General features: G+C 42.7%; 1 protein-coding gene across 1 annotated transcript in view; it reads right to left on the bottom strand.

Moving 5' to 3' along the window:
• Positions 1-3,794, bottom strand: part of LOC117518835 (BCL-6 corepressor-like) — a 133,416-nt gene extending 129,622 nt beyond the window's left edge. Inside the window, exon 1 of the mRNA XM_034180108.1 lies at positions 3,726-3,794. The gene's annotated coding sequence lies outside the window, so the exon portion shown is untranslated. The remainder of the gene's footprint in view (positions 1-3,725) is intronic.
• Positions 3,795-23,791: the final 19,997 nt, after the last annotated feature.

Below are 23,791 nucleotides of genomic sequence, written 5' to 3' on the forward strand. Positions count from 1 at the left end.
AGACGGGTCTGACGGCGCGAATCACCTTGGGGTAACGACAACAGCCACCCAAGAGGACAACTGATCCATCCCCTCCTCGAATGTGGGCGTGTCATTATCCTTTTCCAGACACTTAGGCACCCGCGTCCTGGATCAAAATGTTGTCGCTGACACTCAGACTTAGTGCTTTTGCAAAAATATTCCATTGCGATTTTTCTAACAGATATCGCAATTGCAATTTGATTTGCGATTATAATTTTTAATTACATCATCACCCAACTTCTATACAGAAAATGTAAAAAAAAAAAAAAAAATCAATCAATCAATCAATCAATCAATTTTTTTATATAGCGCCAAATCACAACAAACAGTTGCCCCAAGGCGCTTTATATTGTAAGGCAAGGCCATACAATAATTATGTGAAACCCCAACGGTCAAAACGACCCCCTGTGAGCAAGCACTTGGCTACAGTGGGAAGAAAAAACTCCCTTTTAACAGGAAGAAACCTCCAGCAGAACCAGGCTCAGGGAGGGGCAGTCTTCTGCTGGGACTGGTTGGGGCTGAGGGAGAGAACCAGGAAAAAGACATGCTGTGGAGGGGAGCAGAGATCGATCACTAATGATTAAATGCAGAGTGGTGCATACAGAGCAAAAAAAGAAAGAAACAGTGCATCATGGGAACCCCCCAGCAGTCTACGTCTATAGCAGCATAAGTAAGGGATGGTTCAGGGTCATTCACAGCTAGTGCGGTTTGCTAACTGCATTAGTCTAAATTGTGATTTCGGTTAAATTTCGGTAAATTGTTCAGCCCTAGCTGACATTCCCTCACAATGCAAGTCAGACTCCTCATCCAAGTCTCCCTCAGTTACCACTCATCATTCCAGGAGTGCCCAAGGATCCTCTGAAGGGACTTTGGAGCAACGGCATCTAAGTTATCGACTTAGCTCACTAGTTGGTGTTCAAGTCACAAAAACATATAATAAAACGAGAAGAACCGAATGACTTAGATCTCTCTTCAAGTTCAACACTTTCACCACATACAGAAGCATTTCTGATGACCAAGTTCAGGAAGTCACTGAAATCCTCAATCTTAGTCTTAGTCCAGGATGATGACAAACCCAAAGATCCCTGACTTCTCAATCAGCTTCTCAAGTGCTGCAATCACTGATTCCATAAAGGTCACAGCATTATCCGCAAACTCAAGATCAGCAAATCTTTCCTCGCCAACAAAACCACCCAAGTCACTGGTTTCCACAACCCTACCCAGCGTCCAAACCATGCTAGCACTGAACAGTGTCGGAGCCAGAACACAATCCCTGAGGAACACCAGAATTCCATAGGAAGTAGTTGAGATTTTGCCTCCACTCCATACAGCACTTACACATTGTGTCCCAATTCAGCGGGTGCACATTTCAAAGACTGTAATCATCAAGCGTTTACGTCATAAGCGGCGCGACAGCGGCCCCATTTCAAAGGCTGCTTGTTAAGCTGAAGCCTTTCAGCATTTTCAACACATATCCAGGTATTGATCCTGCTTATTTCAGACTCACGTCAAGGTTATCACTTTTCCCCCCATGCTTTAACTTTTGAACTATTGACCTTGGTTTTCACTATGCATCCAAGTGGTTAGTGCACTTAGTTTCAGTACAGAAGATTCCCAGTTCAAACCCCACCCCTACCACATTTGTCCATGTCAGGTGGAGTTACGTCAGAAAGGGTATCTGGATAAAAATTGTTCCAATTCAACATGCAGATCCACCTTGGATTTGCTGTGGCAACCCCGAGTACAAACAAGGGAACAGCCAAAGTGATTTACTAGCCAGGTAATGACCCTATTTTGACCAGAAACAAAGGTCACAGGTCAGCAGAGTCAAACATAAAGTTAAAAAATGTCTTGTTTTTTGCATATTTTGAAAATGATGAGACAAACATCGGTCAGAGTTCAAGGCCACAGTCAACAATCAACCTCAAAGGTCAAGCATCAAGGGATAGGTTCAAAGGTCAAGGTCATTTGTCACAGCATGTTTCCACACATACTAAACTATAAATCAATGGAGACTTATTTCTTTCAAGGTACTTTTGGTTTTCCTTGATAATGCGGCCGGTCTGACCTTGACCCAAGGACAGAAATGATGAAAAGTTGTCATTTTAGGGCCAAAGGTAAAGATGCCTGTTTGACCCGTCCTTGATTTGGTTTAGATGGTTAGAGTTTTTCCTTGTTTTATGGTCAGTTTGTTTTAAAACAAACATAATGGAACCAAACAGAAAACCACGAGTAAAAGTAACTTTGCAAAAAGTCCAACTTTACATGGCCTAGAAGCCAGTTGACTCCGCCCACTCGGAGGCCTTCCTGAGTGCAACTCAAAGTTACCGCCGTTAAAGGTGGCCTTGGGGTCAAAAGTCCATGCAAAAATCCGACAGTTAAAAATAATGATCTCTGAGGGCTGAAAGAGAGAAGTTGAATTAAATTTAAAACGTCAAACATCTGGTATAAGTGGTTTTAAAAACATGCTTAAAACAGCTCAAAATGTATTTGAAACAAGTTTATTTTTGGTCTGGCACAGCTGCTTAAAAAAATTCTGTAATTTCGACAAATGAAACAGATTTTAAACTATTTTACCATCAGTGCTTTTAAAGCTGATTTTAATATGTCTTAGATTGAATTTAAAACCTATAATGAAAGTACAGAAAGAAGTGATTAAAACACATCTGTCTTTGGTGCAGAGGTCTGGAAAACAAAACGGGATTATCTCTAATCCCGTCACATTGGATTGATTTTAAACAATTTTGTTGGTTTTGAATGGTTTGACCTGATTTAAACCGGTCCTTCCTATCTTGGGACAGTTAAAATGTCACAGAACGTGGATCCAAATGCACTTAAAACTACCTTGCTGTAAGCGTTTAAACCTACTTAAAATTAGATTGTCTTTGATTTGGCCATATTCAAATGATTTTTATTTTTAACACACACAAAATAAAAATTGGTTGAGTGTGGCCATACCATGTTTAATTTAAGACACATACTTAAATTGAGAGCATCAGTGTTGACTTGTTTGCTGCTTTTAAAACCAGTCCTAGGTGCCATCAGTTTTAAACATTTGTTAGCTGGCTTAAAAGCAAGCGACTATTTCTAATTTGAGTCAAAGAAACCAACAATCAGTACAGACAATTTATCTCAAAACAGAAAAAATTATAACAAAATGTGGGGTGAACGAGGGGGTCCACATACACTTACACCATGGTTATGGTTAGAGTTAAGGGGGAAATTATAAATAGCAAAAAAAAATCGTGTCACAAAAACCGGGCGCTTTTCGTTATGGGGGCATGAAAAAAACGTGAGGCCATATGATTATGTATGGAAAAGGAATGCGACAACTGGTTCAACAGGTTATATTTCATTTTCATATTACATAGTAAGTACAAATGCGTAACTTTTCAAAACTACTGTATGGAAACCAAGTTTGTGGAATTTCTTATAAACTCATTATTCATCATTACAGGGATGTTACTAAAATATTCATCACTGCAGAGATCATGTAGATGTAAAAAGAATAATGTAATAAAGTGCCACAGCATCGTTAACCAAGAAAAAAATCATATAGAATGTATATAGAAAAATATTTCTATAATAAATTTTAAAAATGTGAACTCGCATAACCTCTCAGGGTACAATTCCTATTATTTATAAGAGAACAAGAGGAGATATTGTCATAATTCTAAGACGTGTAATGATGTAATAAATCTCACCTTTTTCTCTTCTCTGAAGTAAAGTCCAGTTTTATTTCTTTTTTCCCGCCGTCACTTCAAATAAAAGTGTAAGTTCAAATTAAAATAATAATAATTCGTGTCTTGTCAAAGTGAATAAATCCTTATTGATGCGCCGCGTGAGCGCGTGTCCGTCCCCAAATTAAATCCTAAATGCTATACACGCGGGCGAGCGCGTGTGCGCTGCCAGAGGCTCGCGGCCACATGCCGCGAACACCCACGCGCACACAGGTTGAAAAAAAAAAAGGTGTTTGGAGCTGAGCGGAACTCCGGCGGGTCAAGATGTCCCGAATCAAGATACTCAGTTTGACTGCAGAGACAAACACAAAACCCACGCGCCAGTGGGTGAACGGGCACGCGCCGTCCCGACCGAACTGAACTCTCTCCCTGCTTGTGTGCGCGCGCGCACGCCGTGCTGTCCCGACAAGGAAAAGCGGGACAAAATCCAGAAAAAAAATAGCAGGAGTTTGAGGGAAAAAAGAACAAGAACCAACAAAATTAGTGGAAAAAGCGGATGTGAAATATTCCTTTCAGGAGCGGAGATATTCCTCAGCGTGACATGGGAGAAGGTCGCGAGCCGAACCGTCCCACACTTCCAGTCTTTCTTTTCGGCTCCGTCGTCTGTCTGCTTCTCTCCCGCCGCCTCCTTCCTCCTCCCACCCGCCGCTTCTCCTTTCTTCTTTTCTCCTTCACCGTTCTCTCTCTCTCTCTCTCTCTCTCTCTCTCTTTCTCTCTTTCTCTCTCGCGCGCGCGCGCGCTCTCTTTGGCAAGTTACCCAGAGGAAACACACAACTTCTGGCAGACCCTTTCAAAATAAAGGTATCACAGCCACTACACGTGAAACGACAAAAGTCGCCCATTTGTACAGCTTTTAACGGCACTAATTAATAAAACAAAATATAAAATAAATAAAACAATACATTTTTAGGAATTTAGAAAATAGAAAACAAACTCAGCCACCCATCCTGGATAAATAAGGAAGAATAAGAAGAGGTCTTTATTTAAGGTGGGTAGCCACCAAAAGCATTAAGCTTATTTCCAGAAGGACCCATGGCACATGTCTATCCCCATTCCCAGCACCCCTGTTCAAAGTGCCAAGTTAGAGCTTGGTTGTGGTCAGGATCAGGAAACAAATCCAGATCGCCGGCGTCATAGTCCATCATGCAAACCATTACGTCACCACCTCCCTATAGCGCAACCTTGGAGTTCTGGGTTTGTGAGCAGTCCATAGTTAAAAGCTGTGGCAAATCAAATATATGCACCTTACAAATCAGATTTCCATTCTGAGTCTACATGGACTCACATTTTCAGCTCTAATATTTTAGCTCTTTCAGGAATATGGCTATCGTAAGATCACTAAAGATTAAGGGAAGAAACTGTGTTGTTGTTGGATGAAGAAGAGAAGGGGGAATGCATGTAGGTGGGCATCGAGAGAGGGGGCAAATGTAGTAGTGGGGAGGCCAGTCTGAACTTTAAATGTTGGCCGTATGACTGGTAAAGGGAAAAAGGTGGTTGATATTGTGGAGAGGGGAAGGTAAGACATGCTGTGTGTAAAAGAGATCAAGTGGAAGGAAAGTAACATCAGGTGCATTGGAGGTAGGTCATTGGTAGGTCATTGGAGTAAAACTGTTATAGGGTGAAACTGAAGGAACAATACTTTGAGTGTATTGGAGGTGAATCATGTCTGACAGAGTGAGTGTGAATCTGGAAATTGAAGGATTAATGATGAATGTCATCAGCACATATGCCTCACAAGTGGGTTGTGAGATGAAGGTCCAAGTAGATTTCTCAGGTACATTCTAAGAGGTAGTGAAGAGTGTACCGAATGAAGAAAGATTGGTGATTGAAAAAGACTTTGGTGGGCTTGTTGGTGATGGAAATGGAATTGATGAGGCAATGGAAGATACAGTGTCTAAACACAATAAAGTTACAGAATTGGAAAGAGTATTGGAACCTAGGTTAAGAAGAGTGGTGAAGAACAGTTGTGGAATTGTATGAGGAAGTTGGTAGTAGCAGAAAATTATGTGTGGGTGATGCAGTACATGTGTGAGGACAATGCAACCGAGGGGAGGTGTGCGATAAGAATGAATGAATAGTTGAAGGTCGAAGTGGGGTTGCATCAAGGCTCTGAGCCCTCTCTTGTTCACACTGGTGATGGACAGGTTGACAGGGGAGACCAGCCAGGAGTCTCCATGGACTATGGTGTTTGCTGATGACATTGTGACCTGTAGTGAGATCAGAGGGCTGGCTGAGATGAGATGAGCCTGGAGAGGTGGAGATATGCTCTGGAGAGAAGTGGAATGAAAGTCATTCAGAGCAATACAGAGTATAATACATTACAGACAAAAAGGCATAAAACTGGAATCTCTATCCAATTTTGGTGGTACAGGTAAGTCCAGAACAGAAAAATGAGAGTGACTGGGACATTTTTGATTGAGATATAATGCAAAAAGCACACCAAAATGGGCTTTTCAATATAAAATTCAAATGTCCATAAAATCTAAAATCAGGATCAGATCTGGATCAAACTTTGTCAGGTGATAGAGTCCCAGTCTGCAATTCACTTTCAAATCTGAGGGTGATTGAGGCACGTTTGATTAAGATATAGTGTAAAATATACATTAAATGGGGTTTTCAATGTTAAATTTAAATGACCACAAAATCTGTAATCCGGATCACATCCAGATCAAATTTTGTCAGGTGATAGTGAGTGCCAGTCTGCACTTCACTATCAAATATGAGAGTGATTGGGGCATGTTTGATGAAGATATAATGTGAAAAAATACATTAAAGGGGTTTTTCAATATTAAATTTAAATGGCCACAAAATCTGTCAACTGTATCAGATCCAGACTGAACTTTGTCAGTCAATAAAGGATACCATCCTACATAACACACTGACATATGAAAGAAATTTGATCTTTTTTTTTGATAGTTAGAAATTTTTTCAATTTTGTTCAATGTTAAAGGACAGGGTTTTTGTTTTTTTTTCCAATTTTCCAAGATTTTTCCTGACTTTGACCTTGAAAATTTAATCAGTTTTTGCCTATTAGGATATGAATTCTCTGTACAAATTTCATAACAATATATGAAAATTTGTGGGTTACAGGTTGTTCACAAACAAATGGGTGAAAACACAACCTCCGCCCAACTTCGTTGGCGAACATAATTAAAGGTGCTATAAATGTTTTTCCTGCCACAAGATGTCACACTAACTCCATCTTTCAGTCCCAAATCTATGGTTCTCTTCCCAAGTACTTCTCCCCAACACCTCCCTCCTCCACCACCACTGTCCTGCACAGTAACAGAAAGAGAAGAAACACCAGGTGGAACTTTTTAACAGGACTAATTGTTTTCTCTGGAGAAAAGCCAGATGTGTGTGAATTTTAGTCTGACCACGATCTCTGGTGTCCACAAGTAAAAAAGTAAAGTCCCTTTGGCTGCTCCCTCGTTTGCACTCGGGGTCGCCACGGCAAATCCAAGGTGGATCTGCATGTTGAATTGGCACAGGTTTTACGCCGGATGCCCTTCCTGACGCAACTCCACATTACATGGAGAAATGTGGCAGGGGTGGGATTTGAACCCAGAGCCTTCTGAACTGAAACCAAGCGCATTAACCACTTGGCTGTGTCCACAAGTGTGGTGGGAAAATTGCAACAGTTTTGAAGTGAGTATTTCTGTCTCTTTATAAACGTGGCAATGGTCAAAACTTCCACAGGGTGGAACTCGCGTAAACTAAATCATGACCAGAAATGTAAATGGGACAGAAAAGCTCTGAGCACAGAGGGAGTGTCACTCATTTGCTGCACAGCATCTCCTTAAAACAGTAGTACATTTTTACATACAAAATAGTTGTTTGGTGCTATATTAATATTTAAAATGTCATTTAGAGTGGTCACTTAGCAAAGCTCCTGTTTTGGCTTGATGACTGTTCAAGTTCTTATCCATGCTTTAATTGCACGCTTACCATGCATCCAGAAAGTCAGTGCTTCACTATTTCCATATTTTGTATGTTACATCCTTATTCCAAAATGGATGAAATTCATTTTTCCCTATAAATTCTACACACAATACCCAATAATGACAATGTGAAGAAAGTTGGGTTTTTTTTATTTATTTTTGCAAATTTATTAAAAATAAAAAAAATCTCAGAAATCACATGCACATACAGTAAGTATTTACAGTATTTGCCATGGAGCTCAAAATTGAGCTCAGGTGCCTCCTGTTTCCACTGATCATTCTTGACATGTTTCTAAAGCTTAATTGGAGTCCACTTTGGTTAAATTCAGTTGACTGGACATGATTTGAAAAGACACACACCTGTCTAATATAAGGTCCCACAGTTGCATGTCAGAGCACAAACCAAGCATGAAGTCAAAGGAATTATCTGTAGACCTCCAAGACACGATTGTCTCGGGGCACAAATCTAGGGAAGGGTACAGAAACATTTCTGCTGCTTTGAAGGTCTCAGTGAACACAGTGGCTTCCATCATCCATAAATGGAAGAAGTTCAGATCTGCCAGGACTCTTCCTAGAGCTGGCTGCCCATCTAAACTGAGCGATCGGGGGAGGAGGACCTTAGTCAGGGAGGTGACCAAGAACCTGATGGTCTGAGAGACTAGTCAGGATTGAGGGAAAGATGAATGCAGGAATGTACAGAGACATCCTGGATGAAAACCTGTTTCAGAGCGCTCTTGACCACAGACTGGGGCGACGGTTCACCTTTCAGCAGGACAATGACCCTAAGCCGGGGTGGGCAACAAGGGCCGAGACACTGCAGGATTTCCTTGCAACCAATCACCTCATCAGTGGGTTTCTGATGAGCTTCTTCCCTGAACATAAACACATGATCATTCATGAAATCATGTTGGTAGCAAGGAAAGCCTGCAGTGTTTCGGCCCTTCATTGCACATGATTGGCCACCCCTGCCCTAAGCACTCAGCGAAGATATCAAAGGAGTGACGTGAGGACAACTCTGTGAATGTCCTTGAGTGGTCCAGCCAGAGCCCAGACCTGAATCTGATTGAACATCTCTGGAGAGATCTGAAAATGTCTGTGCACCAACGCTCCCCATCCAACCTGATAGAGTTTGAGAGGTGCTGCAAAGGGGAATGGACAAAAATGGGGGGAAAAAAGGAATGGACAAAACTGCTCAAAAATAGGTGCACCAAGCTTGTGGCATCATATTCAAGAAGACTTGAGGCTGTAATTGCTGCCAAAGGTGTATCAACAAAGTATTGAGCAAAGGGTGTGAATACTTATGTATACGTGATTTATTAGTTTTTATTTTTAATAAATTTGCAAAAATTTCACAAAACGTTTTTCATGTTATTATGGGGTGTTGTGAGCAGAAGTTTTAGGGGAAAAATGAATTTACTCCATTTTGGAATAAGGCTGAAACATAAAATGTGGAAAAGGTGAAGTGCTGTGAATACTTTCCATATATATATATATATATATATATATATATATATATATATATATATATATATTACTCTGTATTTTCATATGTTCTGTATGTATTTCAAAATCTCACTTCTCCAAAAACATAATGCTATACTTTTGATAAGACATTTAATTATTGGTGGCATTTAATCCAAATCGAAGTAATATGTGTGAACAGAGGAGCCATCCCAAATAATAGACCACATTTCTCACATTTTCCTTTAACCACATCAATCACAATGAATACGAAATTAGTTAAGTTGATTTGTTATTGAATTATAATTAGTGATCTTCACATTTGTAAATAATCCTGATGGAAAGAAAACACACACTATTAAGATAATACAACCTGTTATAGTTTTGTATATTACAATAAATACTAATTATTTATATTCCACAATACATTTGGAAAAGGTGTAAAAACAGAATCTAACAAAATACAATACAGTTGAATACTGATTTGTCAGCTCTGGTTATACTGGTGTCAGTAAAAATGAAATGGAAGAATGTTTTTGGTGACGGTGGACCAGAAAGTGTCCCTTTAATGTTTCCATTTGTACAATAAGTAGTTTATATCATAAGGTTTGTGGCTTTCTTGAGCTGCTCACATGTTGAAATGCGCCTTCTCTGGGTGACAAGATGGCGCCTGTTGTGAATTTTGGCAGACCTTCTATGACAACATTAACACCACACCGCCCCCACGTGGAAGCAGCTAATACTGCAATCGAAAAAGTAAACTGCATCAAGCCTTGATGAGAATGCGTCCTGTTGATTAGAGTTTAGATAATAAAGCAGAATAAGCGAGTACTTGATTTGTAAACTACCATAAAACCTGTCAAAAAGTTCCCCTGATATCAGTGAAAAAAACTTGGCAGTGTTCAAATTAATGTACAACCGCACATGTGAATTCTACAGTCCATCTTAATATTTCGAATTTGAGAAAAACAATTTAAAAGTCAACTTTTCAATCAGAAGAACTGTTTAAAAATGAATTAATTCACAAATAAGCTTGAATGTTTGGTCCAAATTGTGTTAAAATATTGACATTCAAGGTTTCTGAGTGAAAAGTGGCTCATTGCAATGGGTCCCAGAGAGCAATCGAACCCTTATTTTGGGGAGATGAGAACATTTGCTCGTTCTGTCTGCATTTCTTACCCTACATCCTTTGCTTGCTGTCCTTTAGGGAGTAGCGCTGAGTCCGACAATGTGAGGAAAAAATTCACAAAACGGCAGTCAGCAATGTGATTGTTGATTGTCAGGATTTGTATTTTTTGTGTCTTGTTTGAATTATGTGCTTCGTTTGGTTATTGTGTTTTGTTCGTTATTCTAGGTTGCATTATCTTGCTGGTCTTTTTCTTCTTGGGTTTTCTCTGTCCCTTTTTCTCTCATCTTTTTCTTGGTGCTTGGTGGTGGGCGTTTCACTCGGCCACACCCTTGTTCTTCTAGTGCTTTCCACAGACACCTGTTCCCAATTTGCAGCTCATCACCTGGGTGTATTTAAGGTTCTCTGGTTTCACTTGTCACTCGCCAGATCGATGCGCCTTGTGTCACAGTCCTGTTTTGCCTCATCGATTTTGACCGCCTGCCTGTGTATCTGACTCCACCTCTGCCTGATGTTTTTTGTACTGCTGCTTGTTTTGGACTGCCTTAACGTCTATCGACCTCTCCCTGAATCTCTACTAAACCTTTTTGAACCACAGAGCTGTATGTCTGAGTTTTGCATTAAATGATAAATGGACTGCATTTATATAGCGCTTTTCCATCTGCATCAGACGCTCAAAGCGCTTTACAATTATGCCTCACATTCACCCCGATGTCAGGGTGCTGCCATACAAGGCACTCACTACACAATAGGGGATTAAAGGCTTGCCCAAGGGCCCTTAGTGATTTTCCAGTCAGGTGGGGATTTGAACTCATGATCTTCTGGTCTCAAGCCCAACACCTTAACCACTAGACCATCACCCCCCCTGCATTTGCATTGAAACGTCTTTAGCCACCGAGTCTGATATTGGTTTAATAAAACTCTGCCCTCCTGAAGTATAAACTGTTCTAAAAACATCCATCCATCCATCCATCCATCCATCCATTTTCTTCCGCTTTATCCGGAGTCGGGTCGCGGGGGGCAGCAGCTCAAGCAAAGCCGCCCAGACCTCCTGATCCACACACACCTCCCCCAGCTCCTCCGGGGGAACCCCAAGGCGTTCCCAAGCCAGCTGAGAGACGTAGTCCCTCCAGCGTGTCCTGGGTCTTCCCCGGGGCCTCCTCCCAATGGGATGTGCCCGGAACACCTCTCCAGCGAGGCGTCCAGGGGGCATCCGTAAAAGATGCCCGAGCCACCTCATCTGACTTCTTTCGACATGGAGGAGCAGCGGCTCGACTCTGAGCTCCTTCCGAGTGACCGAACTCCTCACCCTATCTCTAAGGGAGCGCCCAGCCACCCTGCGGAGGAAACTCATCTTGGCCGCTTGTACTTGCGATCTCGTTCTTTCGGTCATGAGCCAAATCTCATGACCATAGGTGAGGATCGGAACGTAGATCGATCGGTAAATTGAGAGCTTTGACTACTAGTCAGAACCTCCATGATCAGTAAAAAATTAAGGACCGAGATGTCGCCCAGTATGGCGGAGCCGGGGTCCCACCCTGGAGCCAGGCCCAGGGTTGGGGCTCGCGTGCGACCGCCTGGTGGTCGGGCCTTAGCCCATGGGGCCCGGCCGGGCTCAGCCCGAAAGAGTGACGTAGGCCCGCCATCCTGTGGGTTCACCACCTGCAGAGGGGGCCATAGGGGTCGGGTGCAGAGAGGATTGGGTGGCGGTCGAGGGCGGGTGGCCCGGCGGCCCGGTCCATGCTCACAGCCCCTGGCTGTTGGGACGTGGAATGTCAAATCGCTAGGGGGAAGGAGCCTGAGATTGTGCGGGAAGTTGAGAGATACCGACTAGAGATAGTTGGGCTCACCTCCACGCACAGCTTGGGGTCTGGTACGCAACTCCTGGAGAGGGGCTGGATGCTTCATTTTTCTGCCGTTGCGCATTTGGAGAGGCGGAGAGCTGCGGTCGCATTGCTTATTGCTCCCCAGCTCAGTTGCCAAGTGTTGGAGTTCACTCCGATGAACGAGAGGGTCGCATCCCTACGCCTTCGGGTCAGGGACAAGTCTCTCACCGTTGTCTCGGCTTACGGGCCAAGCAGCAGTGCAGAGTACCCGACCTTCCTGGAGTCCCTGGGAGGGGTACTAGATAGCGCTCCGACCATTGTTCTCCTGGGGGATTTCAGTGCCCACGTGGGCGGCGACAGTGAGACCTGGAGGGGGGTGATCGGGAAGCACGGCATCCCCGATCTGAACCCGAGTGGTGTTCAGTTGTTGGACTTCTGTGCTAGTCACAGTTTGTCCATCACGAACACCATGTTCGAGCACAAGGGTGTCCATAAGTGCACGTGGCACCAGGACACCCTGAGCCGGAGGTCGATGATCGACTTTGTAGTCATATCATCTGACCTTCAGCCACGTGTCTCAGACACTCGAGTGAAGACAGGAGCAGAGCTGTTGACCGATCACCACCTGGTGGTGAGTTGGATCCGCTGGGATGGGAGGAAGCCGGTCAGACCTGGCAGGCTCAAATGTATCGTGAGGGTCTGCTGGGAACGACTGGCAGAACCCTCTGTCAGCGAGGTCTTCAACTCCCATCTCTGGGAGAGCTTCTCCCAGATCCCGGGGGAGGTTGGAGACATGGAGTCCGAGTGGACCATGTTCTCCACCTCCATTGTCGATGCGGCCGCTCGTAGCTGTGGTCGCAAGGTCTCTGGTGCCTGTCGCGGCGGCAATCCCTGAACCCGGTGGTGGACACCGGAAGTAAGGGATGCCGTCAAGCTGAAGAAGGAGTCCTACTTATCTTTGTTGATAGGTGGGACCCCAGAGGCAGCTGACGGGTACCGGCAGGCCAAGCGTGCCGCAGCCCGTGCGGTCGCAGAGGCAAAACTCGGGTCTGGGAGGAGTTCGGGGAGGCTATGGAGGAGGACTATCGGTCGCCCTCGAAGAGATTCTGGCAAACTGTCCGACGCCTCAGGAGGCGGAAGCAGCTCTCCACCAGCACTGTTTACGGTGCGGGTGGGGAGCTGTTGACCCTGACTGGGGATGTTGTCGGGCGGTGGAAGGAGTACTTCGAGGATCTCCTCAATCCCATCGTCACGTCTTCCGAAGAGGAAGCAGAGACTGGGGACTCAGAGGCGGACTCATCAATTACCCAGGCCGAAGTCACCGAGGTGGTTAGAAAGCTCCTCGGTGGCAAGGCTCCTGGGGTGGATGAAATCCGTCCTGAGTACCTTAAGTCTCTGGATGTTGTGGGACTGTCTTGGCTGACACGCCTCTGCAACATCGCGTGGCGATCGGGGACAGTGCCTCTGGATTGGCAGACCAGGGTGGTGGTCCCTCTGTTTAAGAAGGGGGACCGGAGGGTGTGTTCCAACTATAGGGGGATCACACTCCTCAGCCTCCCCGGTAAGGTCTATTCGAGAGTACTGGAGAGGAGAATTCAACCGATGGTCGAACCTCGGATTCAGGAGGAGCAGTGTGGTTTTCGTCCTGGTCGCGGCACACTGGACCAGCTCTACACGCTCTATCAGGTGCTCGAGGGTTCATGGGAGTTAACCCAACCAGTCCACATGTGTTTTGTGGATCTGGAGAAGGCGTTCGACCGTGTCCCTCGGGGCACCCTGTGGGGAGTGCGCGGGAGTACGGAGGTCGGGCTCCTTTGCTAAGGGCTATCGGTCCCTGTACGACCGCAGCAAGAGCTTGGTTCGCATTGCCGGTAGTAAGTCAAACCTGTTTCCAGTGCACGTTGGCCTCCGCCAGGGCTGCCCTTTGTCACCAGTTCTGTTCATTATTTTTATGGACAGAATTTCTAGGCGCAGCCAGGGTGTAGAAGGGGTCTGGTTTGGGAACCACAGAATCTCGTCTCTGCTGTTTGCTGATGATGCGGTTCTGTTGGCTTCATCAAATCAGGACCTTCAGCGTGCACTGGGGCGGTTTGCAGCCAAGTGTGAAGCATCCAGGATGAAATCAGCACCTCCAAATCCGAGGCCATGTTTCTCGACCGGAAAAGGTGCTTTGCCCTCTTCAGGTCGGTGGAGTGTCCTTGCCTCAAGTGGAGGAATTTAAGTATCTTGGGTCTTGTTCACGAGTGAGAGACGGATGGAGTGTGTTCTAAAAACAGTCCCATGTAATTTTCAGTCAGTAATAAGACAGCACTCTTTTGTACAAAAGCCCCCAGAAGCTGAAAGATTTTAGCCATGCTAATGCTTCCCAAAACCATTTTCTGCAGTGAATTTGCAAGGAGAGATGGGTAGGGTGGAAGCTACTGTTTATCCAACTCTTTACAAGCTGGACAAAATCCACAGTTGTATGTAAAATTTTGGGCACCTCTGATGATTTCCATGGTTTTCCTTTATAAATCATTGGCTGTTTGGATAAGAAATTTCAGTTAAATATATCATATAGCAGATGAACACACTGACATTTGAGAAGTGAAATGAAGTTTCGAGTATTCACAGAAAGTGTGCAATAATTAGTTAAACAAAATTAGGCAAGTGCATAAATTTGGGCACCCTTGTCATTTTATTGATTTGAATACATTTAGCACTAATTATTGGAACACAAAATTGGCTTGGTAAGCTCACTGACCCATGGCCTCCTTACACAGGTGAATCTAATCATGAGAAAGGGTATTTAAGGCGGCCGTTTGCAAATGTTTCCCCTTTTTGCATCTCTTCCAATAAGTGGCAATATGGGAGCCTCTAAACAACTCTCAAATGACCTGAAAACAAATATTGTTCAGGGGAAGGATACACAAAGCTATCTCACAGATTTCAGCTGTCAGTTCCAATGTGAGGAACATGGTGAGAAAATGGAAGACAACAGGCACAGTAGTAAAGAAGAAGTGGCAGGCCAAGAAAAATCTCAGATAAGCTGAAGCAAAGGGTGGTGAGAACAGTCATAGTCAACCCACAGACCTGCTCCAAAGACCTACAACATGATCTTGTTGCAAATAGTGTCTCTGTGCATTGTTCAACTATACAGCACACTTTGCACAAAGAGATGCTGTATGATGCTGTAATGCAGAGGAAGCCTTTTGTGCGTACACGCCACAAACAGTCGCTTGAGGTATGCAAAAGCACATTTGGACAAGCCAGCTTCATTTTGGAATAAGGTGCTGTGGACTGATGAAACTAAAATTGAGTTATTTGGACATAACGATCGGCAGTATGCATGGCTAAGGCATTCATGCAGAGGAACAAGTACAACGTTCTGGAATGGCCATCTCAGTCCCCAGACCTGAATATTATTGAAAATCTGTGATGTGATTTTAAGCGGGCTGTCCATGCTCGGAAACCAACAATCCTGAGATGTTTTGTAAAGGAGAATGGTCCAAAATACCTTCAAACAGAATCCAGACTATATAGGAAGCATTTAGAGGCTGTTATTTCTGTAAAAGGAGGATCTACTACATACTGATGTATTTTTTTCTGTTGGGGTGCCCAAATTTATGCACCTGCCTATTTTTGTTGAAAGAATTATTGCACACTTTCTGTAAATACTTGAAACTTCATTTCACTTCTCAAATATCAGTGTTCATCTGCTATATAATATATTTAACTGAAATTGCTGATCCAAACAACCAATGCATTATAAAGGAAAATTATGGAAATCATCAGGGCTGCACAAACGTTTACATACCACTGTATCTTCATATGCCACCAACGTCTGTGCCGTGTGAAAGAGGTTTCTCCAAAACTGAAGAGAAGAGGAACAGTCTCAAGCCTAACACCACTGAAATGGTTTTGTATTTCAAAGAAAACCTTTGAAGCTCCCAAGTCCCCTTCATTTGGTACAACTATGCTCATAACGGTCCCTAGTTGCACAAGCATTTCATAATTTATATCTTTATCACATACAGTATTTTATGATGGCACAATGACATAACACAAGTATATTATTAATGTCTTTAAAGGAACGTATCGTCAAAAATTCCAAGATGCACATAGAACCTTCATTATTTAACATACATAACAGTGCCTGACTGGTTCATTGTTCCATGCAAGTGCTATGTTAAAGATTGGCCAGCAGATGTCGCCATATTAAATTGTATCAAATGCTTCAAAACACAACAATTTCAACACAATTGCTTCATATTGATTCAGTGGTTCAAAACACTTTAGTTTCTCCGTCACTAATATTAGCAATAAAATACATCAGTGACCACACATGTGCACGGATAGACTTACAATCATGAATACTTTTTAACTAGGACATTAAATAATGCACGACATGTCCTTTACATTACCTAATCCCTACATATATCTCACATCAGATGTTTGCAACTGTGTCAACACACAATTAGACTGATTAGGCTAAGTCTGTAGTGACAAAGAACCCAATTTTATTAGACAATTATTTGATTTGTTAGGCTATTTGTCAGCTTACCTCATCATCCAAAACTTTCTATGGCGAATCGGTGGCCTACTCAGAACCATAAGCTCCGAGCCTATGCTCGAATAGAATGGAATAGAATCGTTATTGTCATTGTACATACATATATACATACAACAAAATTTGTCCTCTGAATTTGACCTATCCTAATTACAGTTAAACACAATCCAACCACTAGGAGCAGTGGGCAGCCAGAGTCCAGCACCTGGGGACTAGATTAGTCAGCAGAACTCCCTCTGAACTCTTCACGCGTAGCTGATGTATCAGGTGCAGGTTTTTCAGTGAATCAACGATCAGAGAATACTGCAGTGAGAACATTGTAAGCAGATGTTAACAGCGTTTCATGTGTGCACAATAAACTCCTCTTCTTTCATTATGAAACAATACGCTGTGGTCTGGTCTGGTCTAATTTAGTCAACATAAAATTAACCGGAGAAATTTAGATTTGGCATGACATTTCTTGCTTGTGCGTGAGATCGTGAGATTGATGCTGAAAGCGTGAGTGTCACACCAGATGCGTGAGAGTTGCCGACCCTGTTTTTTGTTGCCTAACAGCCAGGCTAGCTCGCGGCTCCTGCTTTTACTCTCCAGGCTAGCTTATGGTAGCAGCTGTCGTCTGCACTTCATCAGATTTGATCCTATAAAATTGTTTAACAGAAGTATAAAGTGTTGTAAAAACAGACAACATAATTTTCAGTCAGTCAGACAACACTATGTTACTGGGTGAACTAGTTATTGTGGCCTGTTGCTAGTTTATGACAGCCTCTATGATAGCTGTGATACATTAAGTGGTGTTAGAAAATTCTGCCCTGCCAAAGAATTACCGCAGATCAGTTTAGAAATTTTAACATAGAGAAGCCTGAATTACATTTTGATGGAAATGGCATGAAGAAATTAAAATGTGTCAAAGCCCAAGGGGGTGAATACTTACGCAAGGTCCTGTATAACGCCTTCAGAGTTGATGGGTGTCTTGGTGGCTTCCATCACATGCCGTCTCCTTGCGTGGCCCCTCATTTTTTGAGTACTGCCTCCTCCAGACAAATTTACCATGCAGTGCCATATGTTGTTTTTCTTAATAATTTAACTAAATGAACAACAAAACATATTGTGACTTGGAAATGTACATGTATCCATCCCCTGGCTTGTCCAGTTTGTTTTTCTTAATAGTTGAACTAAATGAACAACAAAACATATTCAGTGACTTGGAAATGTACATGTATCCATCCCCTGTCTTGTCTAGTTTGTTTTTCTTAATAATTGACATGAATGAAGAACAAAACATTCAGTGACTTGGAAATGTACATGTATCCATCCCCTGGCTTGTCTAAAGAAAACTGGCTGTAAAAGTGATGATTTAGTTGTGTTGTACTTCGGGGTGTGCACACTTCTACACGCCATTGTTTCAACTTTTAGATGTTTATTTTGTCATACTGTATAGACTAGTTTTCACTGTGAGTTTAAAGAATTTTTTACAGAAAAAGCTTGAATTTTATATATATAAATTTGATGTCATTATAAAATTCGGACGTGTAAAAGCTCAAAGGTTGATAAACCGTTGGCACTACTGCACGTACACACTGTAGCCACAAATGCGTCATTTTTAATATGTGATCAGGGGTGGTGACTGTCAGGATTGTTCAGATTCATGAAAATGATGACTGATCAGATTGTTCACAACATGCTGTAATGCAGCCAACGCACCACGCTGCAGTCAGACAGAAAGCTGAGGTCATCTGCCAACTTTCTGACCTTCACGGGCATCGGGGTTTTTTTGTAATCCATGTTGGCCATAATTTTGGGGAACTGAAATTCAACAATAAAAAAAGAGCCTTATCTTTTTTTTTTTCGAGACCTCTTTGATGACTGGCAAAAAACACACTGAGCAGTTCCTAAAAAGATAACTTTTTGCCCAAATTCTGTATGAAAAACAAATAGAACATGAGGCAGAATCCAGTGATCTAACAGTTAACCTCTGCACAAAACTGCACGTTACATTGACAATGGAAGGTAATTCCACATGGGGTGGCTCTGAATGAAGTGGTACCACTATATGTCGCCAGCATCATGAGGTGGTCGGGTGGTGGTGGGTATTCCTCCTTGTGAACTTTTTTAAATTCTGTCAAATGCTACATTTGAACGTGCAGCCACGCTGCTCTGTGCACATCTGATCCTGTCAGATCATAAAAATGAACCAGAGTCGGTCCTCATCAGTTCTTGGCTGTGAGGTAGGATCACCAGGAGCTGCACACATGTTCTTCTACACAGAACTGGAGTTATAGTAGGAAGGTCATCCAGTGTAAAAGTTGTGTCAAATTCAAATGTTGCTCCCGTCCAGCAATCCTGATCAACTGAGGGCCAAAAAAAAAGCTGCATTCTGAAGTCTTGTTTTGGTACTTTGATTCAATTAATTATTGGTTAATATTGATATTATCAACTCATCAAGATTTATTTGACATTATGCACTGTTTTCAGAAGAAAAAAATCTTGATTTATGTCTGATTTTTATCATTTGTGTGCTTTGCGTACAACCCCAATTCCAATGAAGTTTGGAAGTTATGTAAAATGTAAATAAAAACAGAATACAATGATTTTCAAATCCTCTTCAACCTAGATTCAATTGAATACATCACAAAGACAAGATATTTAATCGTCAAACTGATAAACTTTATTGTTTTTGTGCAAATATTTGCTCATTTTGAAATGGATGCCTGCAACACGTTTCAAAAAAGCTGGGACAGTGGTATGTTTACCACTGTGTTACATCACCTTTCCTTCTAGCAACACTCAATAAGCGTTTGGGAACTGAGGACACTAATTGTTGAAGCTTTGTAGGTGGAATTCTTTCCCATTCTTGCTTGATGTACGACTTCAGTTGTTCAACAGTCCGGGGTCTCAGTTGTCGTATTTTGCGCTTCATAATGCGCCACACATTTTCATTGGGTGACAGGTCTGGACTGCAGGCAGGCCAGTCTAGTACCCGCACTCTTTTACTACGAAGCCACGCTGTTGTAACATGTGCAGAATGTGGCTTGGCATTGTCTTGCTGAAATAAGCAGGGACGTCCCTGAAAAAGACGTTGCTTGGATGGCAGCATGTGTTGCTCCAAAACCTGGATGTACCTTTCAGCATTGATGCTGCCATCACAGATGTGTAAGTTGTCCATGCCATGGGCACTAACACAACCCCATACCATCACAGATGCTGGCTTTTGAACTTTGCGCTGGTAACAGTTTGGATGGTCTTTTTCCTGTTTTGTCCAGAGGACACGACGTCCATGATTTTCAAAAACAATGTGAAATGTGAACTTATCAGACCACAGCACACTTTTCCACTTTGCATCTGTCCATTTCAAATGAGCTCAGGTCCAGAGAAGGTGGCGGTGTTTCTGGATGTTGTTGATGTATGGCTTTCGCTTTGCATGGTAGAGTTTTAACTTGCACTTGTAGATGTAGCAACAAACTGTGTTAAATGACAATGGTTTTCTGAAGTGTTCCTGAGCCCACACTGTAAGATCCTTTACACAATGATGGCCTGAGGGATCGAAGGTCACGGGCATTCAGTGTTGGTTTTCAGCCTTGCTGCTTATGTGTAGAAAGTTCTCCAGATTCTCCGAATCTTCTGATTATATTATGGACTGTAGATGATGGAATCCCTAAATTCCTTGCAATTGAATGTTGAGAAACATTGTTCTTAAACTGTTGGACTATTTTTTCACTCAGTTGTTCACAAAGTGGTGATCCTCACCCCATCTTTGCTTGTGAACGGCTGAGCCTTTTGGGGATGCTCCTTTTATACCCAATCATGACACTCACCTGTTTCCAATTAACCTGTTCACCCAGGGAATGTTCCAAACAGGTGTTCTTTGAGCATTCCTCAACTTTCCCAGTCTTTTGTTGCTACTGTCCCAGCTTTTTTGAAACGTGTTGCAGGCATCCATTTCAAAATGAGCAAATATTTGCCCCAAAACAATAAAGTTTATCTGTTTGAACATTAAATATCTTGTCTTTGTGGTGTATTCAATTGAATATAGATGGAAGAGGATTTGCAAATCATTGTATTCTGTTTTTATTTACATTTTACATAACTTCCAAACTTCATTGGAATTGGGGTTTTAATATTAAGATCAGTTTGATTACATCATTTGATCAGTTGATACAGTTGGTTGTCCTGGCAGAATATTACATTTTTATTTGTTTATTTATTTGACCATTTTTCAAAGACCATGAATAATAACACAAAAACTTATTTTCACTTATGGTTCATGGTTGTGTGAAGCCATTTATTGTGAAACAACTATATTTACCCTTTTTAAATCATGACAACAGAAACTACCCAAATGACCCTGATCAGACGTTTACACACCCTGGTGATTTTGGCCTGATAACATGCACACAAGCTGACACAAGCAGGTTTGAATGGCTACAAAAGGTAACCAGCCTCGCCTGTAATCTGTTTGCCTGTAATCAGTGTGTGTATAAAAGGTCAGTGACCCTTGCATCTTTCATCCAGTGCTGCAAAAGAATTGTTGAAAGGACTGCATTTATATAGCACTTTTCCATCTGAATCAGAAGGTCAAAGCACTTTACAATGATGCCTCACATTGACACGGACACACTCGCACACCAATGTCAGGGTCCTGCCATGCAAAGCACTTACTACACACCGGGAGCAACTTGGGAATTAAGGACCTTTCCCAAAGGCCCTTAATGATTTTCCATTCAGGCTGGGGTTTGAACCGGGGATCCTCTGGTCTCAAGCCCAACCCATAACCACTCGACCATCACCTGCCAAGGAAAAGGTAATTCAATGGAATAAAACAAGAAAGGGATATAAAAAATATCCAAGGGACTGAGAATGCTAATCAGCAGTGTTCAAACTCTAATAAAGAAGTGTAAAATGAGGGATTCTGTTAGAACCATACCACAGTCAAATCAACCAACAAAAATTTCAGAAACAATTGCCAGGAAAATTGTTTGGGATGTAAAGAAAAACCCACAAATAACTTCAGCTGAAATACAGGACTCTCTGAAAAAAGTGGTGTGGCTGATTCAAGATGTATGTGGAAGCACTTGAACAAAAATTGGCTGCATGGTTGAGTCACCAGAAGAAAGCCATTACTACACAAATGCCACAAAGTATGAGGTCTGTCAATAAAGTATAGGTCTTTTTTATTTTTTTCAAAAACTATATGGATTTCATTCATATGTTTTTACGTCAGACATGCTTGAACCCTCGTGCACATGCGTGAGTTTTTCCACGCCTGTCAGTGACGTCATTCGCCTGTAAGCACTCCTTGTGGGAGGAGTCGTCCAGCCCCTCGTCGGAATTCCTTTGTCTGAGAAGTTGCTGAGAGACTGGCGCTTTGTTTGATCAAAATTTTTTCTAAACCTGTGAGACACATCGAAGTGGACACGGTTCGAAAAATTAAGCTGGTTTTCTGTGAAAATTTTAATGGCTGATGAGAGATTTTGAGGTGATACTGTCACTTTAAGGACTTCCCACGGAGCGAGACGTCGCGCAGCGCTCTCAGGCACCGTCGTCAGCCTGTTTCAAGCTGAAAACCTCCACATTTCAGGCTCTATTGATCCAGGACGTCGTGAGAGAACAGAGAAGTTTCATAAGAAGTCGGTTTCAGCATTTTATCCGGATATTCCACTGTTAAAGGAGATTTTTTTAATGAAAGACGTGCGGGCGGATTGCAGCGTCGCCTCGCAGCCGCTGCGACGCTCCGCCACAGGAAAAACACCTCTGTTGGAAGCCTTAAGGACAAGTTGGAACATGTTCAGCTGTTAAACAATTTCTCATATACTCACTCCACTGAAAGCCATCAAAAGCCGCCTGGATTTTACAAATGGTTATCAACACGGAGGTGTTTTTCCTGTGCCGCCGCACCGCGCCGGCTGCGTCCCGACGCGCGGACCCATCCGCACGTCTTTCATTAAAAAAATCTCCTTTAACAGTCTAATATCCGGATAAAATGCTGAAACCGACTTCTTCTGAAACTTCTCTGTTCTCTCACGACATCCTGGATCAATAGAGCCTGAAATGTGGAGGTTTTCAGCTTGAAACAGGCTGACGACGGCGCCTGGGAGCGCTGCACGACGTCTCGCTCCGTGGGAAGTCCTTAAAGTGACAGTATCACCTCAAAATCTCTCATCAGACGTTAAAATTTTCACGGAAAACCAGCTTAATTTTTCGAACCGTGTCCACTTCGATGTGTCTCATAGGTTTAGAAAAAATTTTGATCAAACAAAGCGCCAGTCTCTCAGCAACTTCTCAGACAAAGGAATTCTGACGAGGGGCTGGACGACTCCTCCCACAAGGAGTGCTCACAGGCGGATGACGTCACCGACAGGCGTGGAAAAACTCACGCATGCGCACGAGGGTTCAAGCATGTCTGATGTAAAAACATATGAATGAAATCCATATAGTTTTTGAAAAAAATAAAAAGGACCTATACTTTATTGACAGCCCTTGTATACCACTTATAATAATCCAAACAGCACAGAGAACAAAGTTATTTGGAGTGATGAGACCAAAATTCAGCTTTTTTCCACAACCATAAACGTTACATTTGGAGAAGACATTAGGCTTATGATGAAAGGTACACCATGCTTACTGGGAAACACGGAGGTGGATCGCTGATGTTTTGGGGTTGTGTGAGCTACAAAGGCACAGGAAATTTGGTCAAAATTGGTGGCAGGATGAATGTAGCATGTTATCAGAAAATACTGGATGAAAACTTGCAATTATCAGCCCGGAAGTTGTGCATGGGACGTACTTGGACATTCCAACAATGATCCAAAATATAAGGCCAAGTCGACCTGTTGTTGGCTACAGCAGAATAATGTGTAGATTCTGGAGTGGCCATCTCAGTCTCCTGACCTCAATACCATGGAGCCACTCTGGGGAGATCTCAAATGTACAGTTCATGCAAGACAGCCCAGGATTTTACAGGAACTGGAGGCTTTTTGCCAAGAATGGGCAGCTTTACCATCAGAGAAAATAAATAAAGAGCCTCGTTCACAACTACCACAACCACAAAAGACTCTAAGCTGTCACTGATGTTAAAGGGGGCAATGTACCGTATTAAGAAATGGGGTATGTAAACTTTTGATTAGGGTCAT

The sequence above is a fragment of the Thalassophryne amazonica genome, chromosome 1 (genome assembly GCF_902500255.1).
Source record: "Thalassophryne amazonica chromosome 1, fThaAma1.1, whole genome shotgun sequence".
Taxonomy (NCBI): Eukaryota; Metazoa; Chordata; class Actinopteri; order Batrachoidiformes; family Batrachoididae; genus Thalassophryne; species Thalassophryne amazonica.